Below are 10,189 nucleotides of genomic sequence, written 5' to 3' on the forward strand. Positions count from 1 at the left end.
AAGGAATTAGTTCTGTGATTTTAGCAGGGCTAGTCTAGTGGCTAGGAGGGGCAGAAGGAGGGTTGGGAGAAGGATGTTTGTATGGGCCTGGGAAGATGTGGGTTGAAGTCTTTGGTACAGCCTCTAAATCCTGGGAAAATCATTTAATTGTGCTGCTGCTCAACTCCCTGCCTGTGCGAGAAGGAAAATACCTGCTCCCAACTCCACTTAAAGCTGCTTTAAAGATGAAAACATTGCCAAGCAGCAGGGTTAGTATTAGCACACCTGAGTCTGGAGGTTGCTTGAAGGTGGGTGAGTCTCTATGGTCTGATCTCTGCATGATCTCCTTTAGAGCTCATTTTCATGGGTGAGCTCTGCCTCCAGCACCAGCTGCCCTTTGGCACGCAGGAACTGCTGTACTGAACAAAAGGCTCCTGCAATTTTTGCCTGCCGGTGATTGCTGTCGCAATTAAATAGAATAGCTTGCTGGCTCACCAGCCTTTTGGAATAGCACACAACGGGCTGGAAGTCCTTTAGAGGCATTGCCCCCATGAATATGGTTACTGCAGCACTTTTCTTTGAGCACCTGGAGCCAAAAAGATATTAAAATCAAGTGGTAACCATACAACTCCTTCCTCTACTTGCTGAAGGCTTGAAAACCAAGTCTGGAATGTGTATACTAGAATCACCCTTTATAACAGCTGCAGCGTGAAATGCTACCAGTGATGGATAATACAATGGCAGATCCCATACAAATCGAAGGCAAAGACCCCTTGGACAGGAATGGGGGCAGAAGCAGGACTTTGAGGGCCAGCTAGGAGTTTACTGTGATTCACACTTGCGTTATGGCATCACAGCCAGTACCATACAGGGAACCCCGACACAGCACTGGGACCTGGCTCATGGCACTGCACACGCAGGTTGCTGTAAAGCCCATGTTGCTCTGGGAGTTGACGCCCTTGGGACCCAAGAGACAACAACCAGCAGAGATGACACCTGGGCAAGCAGAAGTGTAGGACCAGTGAGATGCTGGTCCCCTGGTGTGGTGGGTCTGTATGCCAAGCTGTGACCCCAACTGCCTGCCTGCACAGTAAGGTGGGCATGGGAACATCTGCTGCTTTCCAAAGCATGACTGTCCTGCTTTTGACTTTTTCTGTCTTTCAGGATTTCCATGTCTGTCTCTCTGTCTGCCTCCGTGATCAGCTGTGACTAATGTTGTTGTGAATCTTGTGCTTCCTTGTGTAGTGGGAGACAGGGAGAGTTTCTTGTGCTCCAAATCAGCGTTTCTGGTGTGAGTCTTTTTTAAAATTACTATTTACGTGTGTGCAGTGTGGAATTTGGAAAAGACAGACCCATTAAAATAGTTGCACTCATTAAGTGTTTTGCCCATCTGCTCTTAACCAACCACCTTCTCTCTTACCCCAGGACTGTGCCCCGAGGCTGTCTGTATTCATTTTACCTTGTGCTCCTCACTCTCCTGATTGATTTTCTAGCCAGTGCAACTAGCTGCAAGGAAAAAGCATCCATAAGAGTTCATGTTGCCTCTTGAATGTCATTGCTCCTTGAAGCCCTGGTTGCCTAAACACTACCCCCATTGCAGACTCGCACTATCATTGCTTTGGCTAACTCAAGAATAGCCCAATTTAGCCTTTTTTTTCTGCACGTGTGTGTTAACCCCCAGATATGTACCTGAACAGGCCAGATGTGAATTGTGGGCCTCCAGTTTATTATGGACATGGGAGGAGCAGGTTTGTGGACTGGGGTGGATGAGAACTGTGGGCTGTTCTGAATTCAGCCTCTCTGGTGATGGAGGACTGGACTGGATTATTTTAGCTGATCCTCCTGAGTCCTGGGTATAGATGATGTTTAATTTATGGTGAGGGGAAGGGGTGGAAGCTGTATCTGTGTGTGTTTGTGTGTCTAGGATTGGTGCCATCACGTTTCTGTGCTCCTTCTGGGCTTAGCCCAACACAGTCTCTTGGAGATGAGTCAAGGAGGGATAGCACAGTGAGAATAAAGAGGATTTGAGAGCCTTGCAAATTCACCTCGTCAAAGGGTTTCTCTCCCATGTGCAGCCAAGTGATTTGAGACGAGAGGAAATCTCTCCATTCCAGGCAGGCTGGCTGGTTAAAGACCTGGGAAATGAGCTGGCTAAGAAGGCTCCACTGACAATGTGTGTAAAATGAAAACCTGCTCCCTTCAAAAAGGATTTTTTTTGGCCATTAGGAAGAACTCCCTGGAAGGGTTTTTCTTTTTTTAAAAGTGAGACCAGAGAGAAAAGCACAGAGGAGGGTTTGTGGAACATCCACTGCTGCCCTTCTGGACTTGCAGCCTGTAGTATTCCTGCCATGGCAGCTGCCCAGCACTAACCTGGACCATGAGCTTCTCTCTCCATCTGAAAGAATAAAACAGAAACATTACATGGAATGTAATTAGCTTTTTCTAATTCCCAGCCCAAATTTATTCATGGCTGTTTATTTCCTTTTATCCTTGTACCAGCACTGGCTTTTAACTGAAATACATTTTTGCCTCCTGGAAATTTGTATCCCTGAAATATTTTAGATTTGTTGCAGAATTTCTAGAGCCTCCCTTTCATTAGGCTAAGCTGGCTAACCCCTTCCATCCTTCCCTCCTGTAAAATGCTCACACTTCCCCAGGAGCCCTCACCTCTCTCTCTGGCCTATCGCTCTGATTTTGACTCAGGAGCTCCATGAATGCTCATGAACTGCCATTCTCTTGCAGGACTCAAAAGTCCGCAGCAAAGATACAAGGCTTCCAGGTCTCTTCTGTGCTGGAAATGAGGTATTTTTCCCTGCACAAGTCTTGAAAGAGTAAAAAAAAAAATCCATGAAAGAGCAGAAATATCCATGAAAATGTGAAATTTCCATTTGCAAAGTCTTTCTGTTAAAAAAATATGAGCTTTTATGTCACTAGTCTCCAGTGAGTCCATAGCAAATGTGCTCAACTTAGAGGTTGAAAGGATGGTTTTCTCCAACTGTCAGATGGTGTCAGCTCAGCTGAGCTTTCAGCATCCATAGGAGAGACCCTCAGACATTGTCAGCTGCCCCACTACAACATACTCTAGGAGACGCTTATACATTTGTTTTCTAAACCTCCTGGCTATCAGACTTATGACCCTAAAGAGCTCCTCATTTGGGGTGACCTCAGAGTGACACCCTGTCCATGTCCCCAGGGTGATGTGAAGTCACAGCAGATGCTCATCCTCTGCAGCAGCACCCCTCTCTAGATGAACCAAGGATCTGGAGCATCTTCCCTGGCATTGTCTTACACCGTTTGCTCTCTCACTTCCTAGGGAAGCTGGGAGCTTGACTTTTTTCATTTTAATATCAATTTAAAACTCTTGGAGACTGGCTCCATGTAGTGGTGGCCAGTCTGGGAGCTTCTGCTGTTCCAGCTGCCCCCACTGCTGACCTGGGTAGCTCCAGTGAGGAGGGGACCACTGCTCACCCAGGCTTGCAGTGAACCACCAGGCTGCAGAAGACAGCCAGGCCATCAGGGTTGGTCAGTGAGCCATGCAGACTCATTTCCATGGCTTTTTTCAGTCTAATTTACAAAGTCTGTGGAGAGGAGATTTCGCTATTTCCATCAGCAGATCTCCTGCTACTTGTAATCACTCTTAGTCTCTCTCTCTGGGACCTGCACATGCTGACATGGCTTTGAATTCTCAGAGCACAGAGGGTATCAGGGCTGGGAGGACAGATTATGTCTTTCAAGGTATCCTTGCATACAAAGAGTCCCCAGGAGTTTTTCCAGGGAGCACATTTTCATCAGGAAATTCTGACTTCTTGAAATTGGCCTGTCCTGAGAAGACACTGATTCTCATGATGCTTTTGCCAGGAAAAAAAATTCCCAGATTCCAGATGAAATTTCCAATCCAAACACTTGAGAATTGTTCTATTATTCAATCCTCCAGGCACCCCTAAAATGAGATCTTGCTGGGCTCTGTCTCCACATGAGGACCAAACTTCAAAGGCAGCTTTGGGGCTACAGTGTCTTACCAGACCCCTTGCTTTCAGTCACGTCCAGAAAGCCAGATCTCTCTGCAATGGTGTTTTTAATAAGCCAAAACTCCAGAGATCAGCGTACCCTCCCAAAACCATCACAGGAGTTCTCTCATGCTGAAATCATTGCTGGAGTTTCTGGCATCAATCTGCTGTGACAGTGAGCACAGCTTCTTATGTAGCTCTCTGGCCTGGTGCCAGATGGATATTTGATGAAGTTTTCTATAAAGTCAGACAGAAAAATGATTTCTTTTGCTGGCATATAGGCAGAAAAGATGCTTCTTTTGGAGACAAATCCTCCTCTGTTGTTATCTCAGTATGAGAAATCAGTATGATCATCTTTTTATCTCCAGCTGAGCCAGGCAAACATGATGCTGTCATTAGGAGCTGATCCTTCCTCTCCCGTTGCAAGCAGCTGGTGCTTTATCCTGTTCACTGTCTCTGGGGTTCTGCACTCTCCATTTGGAAGCAGATTTTGTATGTGGGAAGGATATTCTGCCAGCAAACCCAAGGGGTCTGATTTCTGCAGCCTCCTAAGGGGTGGGCACATCGCTGCTGCCTGCACCCTATAGTTGCTGTGCAAATAAGCAGTCAGCTTTGGTTTCTGGGCTGGGAATCTTTCATGTGGCCACTGAGTTCAATGGAGAAAAATAACCTTTGGCTGACAATTACAGCTACACTGTGGGAGTGGCAGAGCTGTTTACTCCAGGGAGGTAAACCCAGGTAGCAGAGCCTGGAAAGGTCCCTGAAGCTGCCTTCCTAGCTTCATGCTGTGTGATGGTCTCCAAATGGCTTTTCTTTCTTATCCTTCATCTGAAAACACCGACCAACCCCAAAGTCAAGACAAATTTTTGCTGCATCCTTGCTTGATAAAACCTTTTTCATGGCTATAAATCTCTCTGAATGCTGTCTTACACCATGGTGATGACCAGTGGTCCCATCCATGCCTCTGATGCTTCGCTACATAAGCACAAGTAAGGCAGTCCCTGCTCTGGATAAAGAGGAAGACAGCAGGTGAGAAGGGAAACTGAGGCACAGAGCTGAAAATGGGATCTCAGCTCAGATCAAAGCATTAATCTTGCTTTTCCCTAGGGAAAGAAAAAAGCCAACTTTCGGCATCTGTAACATCCTGGGGCAGGACTTCCATGCCTTAATCATGTGTTGTGTGGAGACCCACCTGCTCATGCGTGCAGGCTTCATTTAAAAGAGGAGGAAAACCCATCTCTTTTCTCGATTAAACCTCAAAACACACCTTTTGGGTGTGCTATATTCAGACATTCAATAAATAGCTGTAGATTCACTTGTTCAGGGCAGTGATCTCTGAGGCTGAGAAATGCAGAGACGGGTTTTCTCTGCAGGGAACTGAGCAATGAACTTACTGGATGATCCTGTTGGCTGTTGTTTTCCTGACATGATGGGTTTCTCTGACATAATGCTGAATGTCCCAGAAGCTCTGGGCTACATATATTTTCATAGAGCCTCATTAAAAACGTAGCTTTGGTTCTGAAAATCACATTTGTTCTAAATAAGAGCTGTCTGCTGGGAGAATTAATTCCTCTGACTTAAGTCATTTCCCTGGAAGTGTTGCTGTTGTCTTCGATTTCATGGTTCAGATGATTACGCTTTTCCAACACCCAAGAATAACAAGATTAGAGAATTTGTGGCAATGAAGGCAAAGAGGAGGAACTGGCTAAGAAAAAGGGAAGAGAATTGAATTTTCCTGTTAAAAGAAAAGGAAATGGCTATTTCACAGAAGCAGTCTTGCTTTCAGGAAATAACAGCAGGGAAAACTCCCTGCTTGAACCAAAGTTTCTTATTAAACCTACCAGGTCTGTTGTCACATTTAAAAGCTTTGTGATCCTTAAATATGCTATTTAAAACTAATAGTGTTAAAGCTAATATTAAATCCAGTCCTGTGAATTATAAGTTAGTGGAAAAATGAGAGTAAATTGGCAAGAACTGAGGTCAAATGCAACTCTGGTCTAACTGCAGTGGAGGTGCGACCATCTTCTGCTTCTTGTTTCTGGCCAGACCTTTCCAGAGGGTTGCACGTCCTTGTGGGGGAATGGGGGGAAAACTTGCCATCTAGACAATGAGTGGAGCCTCTGGGAAAAATTGATTCAGAGGGTTTGGTCCACGTTTGAAAATGATCTTGTTAGTCAGAAGCATCCAGAGATGGCAGTTACCATCCACCAATCATCGAGGCATTGGGTATCTCTCTGCCCCTGTGCAACTGGAAGGGAAGTCCAGGAAAGTGGCTCAAACTAGTGCATTTTCCTTGACGATTTAGGCAAGCTGAGAGTGAGCCTGTGGACTCCTTGCAGGGCATGGCTGGTGGAGGGGCACTCCAGGCTGCAGGAGAGGTGGGGAGCTTCAGGACCACACTGAAACTGAGAATGCCTAGAGTTTGCCAATTGAGAATGCTGATATTCTGAAATGGGGTTGATTGCTGTGTGAGCACGTGTGGCACATGAATGTGTGCACCCCACACTCCTACTGTCAAAACTCAAAGGAACAGCAAACTGACTTCCCTCTGCAACCTCAAGGATGGGAAGAAAACACCCCCCTGGGAGGGACAACTGCTAAAGGGAAAGGCTCTTCTTTTGTGACACCAGGAGTACTTTAGCAGGGCTAACACTCGCAGCATCATTAGGCTTAATGTTTCTATTATTTGTGCTGTCAATTCTCTTAATGGTGCTCCAGCAGCATGGAGTGGAGTGAGTCATAAAAGTAATTATTAACTAGGCTATGGCACTGAAAAGGCATTCGAAGTTCAATTCAGCGCCAGCCCTGGTCGATGTGGATGGTGTACATTCGTTAATGAGCAGGTGCAAAGTGCGTTTGCTGAGGAGAGAAAAGGAGAAAGTCCATTCGGTGCGAAATATTTTGTCTTATTATCTTCACAGGGAAGTGCATAGCAGCAGGTGGAGGGAGTGAATAGTGGTAAGGGCTTACATCTTGCTCCCCAAATTTTTAAGAGCACTTTAAACACAGACACTCTGGGTTTTACTACATCAGTGGCCAGATTGATGTAGGGACCCAGAGGTGTCAGGAGCTGTATGTATGAGGAATGGCAAGGAGCTATGGCTGCCACCAAGACCTGGGAGTCTGTGTAGAAATAAACAGGCAAAAGGGTGGGAGAAAGGAGTGAACGTTCCCATTTTGGAGGTAGGGAAGTAGTTGTACTGGGAGATGAAGTGGTGTGACTAAGGTCACATAAGGGTTTGATGGCAGAGGAGAAAAGACTGCTTAGATTCTGCATCTTGTGATGTACCCACCAGACCTTCCTTCTACCTGGATGTGCTTTCTGCTGGAGGCATGCAATCACCCTTCCAGCCAGATTTTTAGCTGCAATGACAAGGGTACATCGACCTCCTCCCAGGCATCTGTCCTTCCTCTGCCCGAGGCTCAGTACCCACAGGAGACTCAACCCAGGGCCAGAGGTGGTGGAGTAACACTGAACTGGCAGCTCCTGCAAGTTCCTATCAAAGGTGAGAAAGCAAGTCACAGCGAGGAGCAGGTGCCAGCTGTATCTGTGCTACCTCTGCTGACGATGTTCTCAGTCAGGACAGGTCGTGCTCTGCTACAAGGTTGTATTTACTCCATGAAATTATTGCTTAGCTCCTGCTGGGTAGCTCTGCTGAACTGATAATTGTCAGAGCAAAATGGCAGAGCAAAAGCTCACATCAACAGCCATAAGGTCCAGTCTGTCAAGGTAGGTTTGTGTAGAGCTTTCATATTTTGTTGTTTTCCTAGTTGTGTGGAAAGGGTTTTTTGTTTTAATCAGGGAGCAGGAGTGAAAAAACACATTTCTAAAGGTAGGAAGATTGTATCTGCTGAGATGAGCAGCAGCCACCTGGAATAGCAATTACAGGCCCTGCAGTTGTGGCATGAGTCTGGGCAGGCAAGAGGATTCAAGGTAGCTGGTTTGCATTTCATGAGCATGGATCTGTGTTAATAAAAGTGAAGACCTGGTCTGAGGAGGTGACAGACTGCCTAGAGTGAGAAAAGCCATGATCTATCTTCTTTTATGATCTGTAAAGCAAAACTGAAGGAAGGCGATGGTGATGGGATAGAAGCTCATCTGTATCAAGCCACAAGCAATTGCCTGATGGACAGACTCCATCCCCACAACCAGAGATGTGTGGTGACTAGCTCGTGTGTCGCATGGGAGCAGAGCTGTGGCAGACATGTGGTTAGGGCTGGCCAGCCTTCCCCAGGGCCTTGGTGAAACTGTGCATCCCACCGCAGGGCTCTGGTGCATCTGCTGGCACCCAGGGAGGATCTGAGAACCCCCTTGCTCCTCCTGACCCAGGACTGATGTCTGTCTGCCCCTACACTGCAGCAGCTCAGCTCATCAAACCCGCATTAAACTCATGCTGCATGAAAGACCAAGTTGTTTTCCCCAGGACTGATCTGTTGAGTTGACTCAGAAAGGGGTCTGTCAAATACCCTAGAGCAAGGGAGGAGGTGGGCAGGACCAGAGGGTTGGAGAAGCAGAGGGGTGGGATCTCTCTTTTGGAAGCAATGGGCAGCAATGGGAAGAATATAAAAAGTAAAAGAACATTTTTCTCCCCAAATAAATCAATGCTGACTTGGTGAGAAAGGTTTCAGTATAAAATAAAAATTTAAGTTGCAAAGAGTATTCAGGGGAAAAAAGAAATTATAGTCATTGCTGACAGGAAGCGCCCCCAGCAATGCTGTCTAACCTGGGCTGCACTTGCATACCAGCAGTATGACGAGGAGAGTAAAGAAACAGCCTTTGATTTTGAATTGGAGGTGTCATCTGCACAGACATCACCACACAGGCGGGTGCGTGGTGATTCCAGCTCACCTTCACAAATCTCTGATGCTGTCCCTGGTGATGTGGTGGGGCAAGGGAGCCTTGGGCAAAGGGAATTTACCAAAAGGTAAGTGCTGAGCTGACTTTTGTTTCACATGAGTGTGCCACGAAAATACCTGAAGCTCATTTGGCTCTCACATCCATTTGTAGCTGGCCGTATAACAGTGGTGGTTTGGGGGAAACCAGTATGTAAGAACTGGGATCTGGGCCTCATGGTGTAAGCATACCAGGACATGCATCGTTTATCCTAGCTAATTTTCATGAGGTTTGAGGCAAGTAGCCTTCCTTCTGCTTTCTCCATCTCTCAGCTACCCTGGCCATCAATGGAGAGGTAACACATTTTGTTCATACTGAATAAATGCCCCAGGGGCCCTATGCTGGGTTAGAAAATGATGCTGTTTAACTCTGTGGTACCTGAGGCTGGCTTGCAAGGTCAGGAAAGCACATCAAGGGGATGGCTTTCACTGCTTGACCAGGAAAATGAGAAGGCCCCATGCTGCACATCTGCTGGGCTGGATCGGCTCTGCCAGGCTTGCTGGCAGCCTGGGGTCACTGTGCACTCCCGGCTACTGAGCTCCAGATGACGGCTCTCATTTGTGTGCAATCTTCCACCATTAAACAAAGCCATGCAAAACCCTCTAATAGCCTTCAATCATTTCCCAGTTAATTCCCCTGGTTCCATAGCCTTGTTTAAAGCTCATAGACTAAATTCTATTTCCACAAAGACCTTTTTCTGGTCGGGAAGGTGGAAATCATGATGTAGCAGTGAGAAAAAGAGCAGTCTTGAGAGTGTACTGTCCACTTTGTGTCCCTTACGAAGTGGGGTGGCTGGGTAAATCACCATTAATGTCTGTAGAGCTCTGTGTCTTTGGGGGATGCAGCTATAATTCATTATTTGTTCAGCTCTGAGCTTCAACTTGTCTCTTTATTTGTAGGGATAGGCTAAGCTGAACCTGACTGTCCCTGCCACACTTGGCCTCAGCCTGATTTCTTAATGCTTTGAGGCTTCCCTACCTGTGGCACCATGGTCCACTGCTTCCCTTGGTCCTCGCTCCAGCCTGGCTGATGGTGGCCCAGAAGTTGCATGTAAGCTGATCTTCAGCAAGGTGCATGTGAACTACCTCTTAGCTTCTAGACTGGAGTCTGCTCAGGATGAGGTAGATCTGGCATGTGACACTGAGTGGGGATCAGGCCAAATGGCTTAAGTTCTCCAGGTTTTTGATGCTATGATATGCAGTGGTCTGCCAGAGCTCAATTTTCTGAAGACCTGATGACTTTATGCCTAGGCACAGTCCTAACAACCAGCAGGTAGATGACAGTGGTGTGCTCAAGTCACCTTTCAAAG

The sequence above is a fragment of the Strix uralensis genome, chromosome 8 (assembly GCF_047716275.1).
Source record: "Strix uralensis isolate ZFMK-TIS-50842 chromosome 8, bStrUra1, whole genome shotgun sequence".
NCBI classification, from domain to species: Eukaryota; Metazoa; Chordata; class Aves; order Strigiformes; family Strigidae; genus Strix; species Strix uralensis.